This window comes from Anomaloglossus baeobatrachus, unplaced genomic scaffold (assembly GCF_048569485.1).
Source record: "Anomaloglossus baeobatrachus isolate aAnoBae1 unplaced genomic scaffold, aAnoBae1.hap1 Scaffold_2733, whole genome shotgun sequence".
NCBI classification, from domain to species: Eukaryota; Metazoa; Chordata; class Amphibia; order Anura; family Aromobatidae; genus Anomaloglossus; species Anomaloglossus baeobatrachus.
Genome location: NW_027442233.1, coordinates 127,075 through 130,511, shown reverse-complemented (window position 1 = coordinate 130,511; position 3,437 = coordinate 127,075). Strand labels below are relative to the sequence as shown.

The 3,437-nt window shown below is 38.7% G+C and overlaps 1 long non-coding RNA gene across 1 annotated transcript; it reads right to left on the bottom strand.

Annotated features, from left to right (window-relative positions):
* Positions 1-1,133: 1,133 nt before the first annotated feature.
* LOC142265224 (uncharacterized) lies at positions 1,134-2,959 on the bottom strand. The gene is made up of 4 exons (XR_012731577.1): positions 2,754-2,959; positions 2,511-2,656; positions 2,249-2,392; positions 1,134-1,757 (listed from the first exon to the last, which is right to left on the bottom strand). It is a non-coding gene; the product is annotated as an uncharacterized LOC142265224 (long non-coding RNA).
* Positions 2,960-3,437: the final 478 nt, after the last annotated feature.

The window sequence follows — 3,437 nt, the reverse complement described above, 5'->3', positions numbered from 1 at the left end:
ACTGATTTGTGCTGTAGTTGTTAAAGTTGTATAGCCAGCGTCTCTTTTGTTTAATGATCTGGCTGCTCGCTATAGATTTCAACCATCTTTTCACACCCCCGCATCTGTTTTTAATAATTGTCAGGAGTAATTTCAGGGAATTGGATGCTATGCATTCTGCATTACTTTGCAGAGCACGAGCAACAGAATTTAAAAATGATTCAGAACTAAAATCCTCCCGTGTTTGTTTTGTAGTGAAAATAGAGTCTAAGGCAGGGTTCCCCAACTCCAGTCCTCGAGGGCCGCCAACAGTGCATGTTTTCAGGATTTCCTTAGCATTGCATGGGTGTTGGAATTATCAACTGTGCAGGTGATTAAATTATCACCTGTGCAATACTAAGGAAATCCTGAAAACATGCACTGTTGGCGGCCTTGAGGACTGGAATTGGGGACCCATGGTCTAAGGTGTCACCGCCTTCAAGTCTTAACTGAACAAAGTCACCAGGCTCAATGTCTCTGATGATTCTGTCCAGTAATGATTGAATGGAATCATGGACAACATTCAGGGCCTCTACAAATGAATGTATTTCGCTCTAAATTTACAAATTTAAAATGACCGCTATGCATGCGTGTGTTGAAATTGCGGAGCTGTCTTTCATGGTGATAAAAATAGTGTAAAACGACAGGATTACCAGTGACCCATACATTGTCGCCACTAGCATTAACGCCCTGTACATTACTACCTTCAGCATTATCAGCAACATCACCAGCGCCAACATGATCATGTACACTTTCAGCATGTGTTTCAATATGTGAGTCACTTTGTGAACTTGGAAACGCAATGTTGCTGTCATCTACAGCTATATTTTGGGATGGTAAAGACTGGTTCGGGTGGTTTATCGGGGCCTGTGGATCTTGTGTAGTTATTGTGGCCTCTTTGCACCTTCTCACCGCTAGTGAGTGTCTAGCATTCATTAATAGCTTTACAGCTCGTTTTATAACTCTAGACCTATTAGACCTATGTAACGTAATTTTAGGCAATTTATGCATTCCATATCCAACAATTTTTAGTCACATCGATTTATTTGAATCATCAGATGGTACATCTCCATACTGCTTTGTGAAAGCATGTAGCTCGGCAACATTTTCACGTGTTGGGGGTGCTGATAATAACCTATCATAGGAATCACAGAAAAAAATCTGGCAACGTACATTTCTGTATTCAACGTACTTTGCCGCCATTTTAATTTCTTCTCCGTACCAACCAATGGAACCTATGCATGTTTCCGCTGCGTTAAGTTTTTGTTTTTTACTTTTACTATTTCCTGAACGTCGCCTCTTCAAGGGCTTCACAATATTAAAATCATGACGCACAGTCTTACCATCAGCTAACTGGTCGATTTCTCTATCGAGTGCTTCCCGATCCGCTTGAGTCTTGTGAGTTGTTGGTATGCTCTGTGTTGTTGGCGCAACACATTCTGCTTGTATCAGGTCAATCGTGGTTGTGCTCTGTGTTATTGTGGGTAATGGTGTTGTTGCGGTCTTGATTAAGCGTTGCTCGAATTTACGGGGCATCGGTATTGGACATGTCTTTTCACGATGTTTGGCTGGCACAGCGCTTCCTTCTTGTCCTTCCACACAAAGCGGTGATAGAGGATGTGTTCACACACTGCTGTTAGTCGCGTGTACTTCGACTCGCACTGTAGTACTGTTAGCATCATGCTCCGCTAGTGGTTGTAGAACCGCACTAGCTGTTTTTTTCTGGACAGCGTGTGTAGCTAAAAGAAAAGAGTTATAGTTGTGTCAGAAACGTGAAACAATGTGAAGATTGCATGTATAAAGACTGTATACAAATATCTAAATACATACAGCTGTGAGGCGGTGAAGTGATAGTTGATGTCACCATATTAGTTGCTGCAGCAGCGGCTGCTGTTGTGGGAATACTGGCTTTCCTAGGGGAGGTGGGTGTATTTTCTTTTGAAAATAAGCTTTTCTTCCACATCAGTTTATGGTCTATGTATAAAATGTATAACCATTAGTCTGTGGCAAAAATTCATTTCTTTTGCCCACGACCATTACTGAGTACTCATTACATTTTCTATTCGCTGGGATCAGGTGTAGTGGCGTGCCACGTTTTTTAGCTGGTGTAGGAGTCTGATGGGTGCCAGTCCCGTAGTCCGGATGCAAAACATCTGTATAAAATTTAGTATGTATGTATGTATGTATGTATATACACATACATATATACACATATACATACACAACTTACCGGCGATAGCCTGTAGTAAATTAATATTGCTTGTAGCAGCACTAGAATTAGCACCAGTCCGTGCCCCTGCCACAGTCATGTTGCTAGCATCACACTCCATAGCGCTTAATAACAGAGGGTCAAGATCAAAATCCATAAAGTCATCTTAAGAAAGGAAGAAATAATATAAAAATAATATTCAAAGCAAACCCGACAGATGCATAATGAATTAGTATTTACTCCACCACACATATATAAATATATAGCTATATATGCAGCTTACCGCACATAGTCTGCTGTAAATTAGTCCCGCTTGCTCACAGGCTAGTATTAGCATCAGTTACCACCGCTGCACCCGCATCAGCACCAACATCATCACTTATAGCACGTAAAAATACATCGGAAGCACTGCAGTCCATAAAGTGTCATCTTAAACAAGAAAGAGATACATATAAAAGTAGTATACTATGCCAGTTTTCAACCAGGATGATGTAACATTTACAGTTATATTCAGAATAATACATACCAAATTGTTGGGCATTGGGAAGGCTATCATCAAATTCATCCATAAAATATTGAACTTCCATCTAAAATATTAAGCCTGTGTGAATTTTCCATAGTATTTCATGCAAATCTATACCAAAGGACAAATACACTTTATATGCTATATAATAAACAGTCATATATCTATAATGTTGACGTTGTACCTATGCAATATATTAGACTGTTGGATAGATTAAATAGATCCAAATGTTGTTCTACATCATCTAAATTATTACCAATTACATAACTAGTGTAATGTTAAACACACCAAACATCAAACCACTAGAAACCATACTATGGGATGATAATTAAATAATGCAGGAGAACACAAACACCCCCAGACAGTATAAACAATTGTGCAAATTAAATGAGAACAATTATTAACTAATATATTGAATATATGACTAAATTATAAATAAACTACATTTTACGTCCTACGAATTACAACTACTACTGTTATAAATATAAATACTGTTACATTAAACATCGCTGGAATTAATGTCGCAACTATATAGACTTAATAAGGACAAATGGTTACAATATTAGGCGCTAAAAGTTAAATAAGTTAATACTCACTTTTTAGGCCTGATGGTTTCACCTTTGTCTTGTCAGCTAGAGTTCTTCTGCAAGGTAGTTTGGCTAGTGCTACTTTAAGGCCATGTGCCCA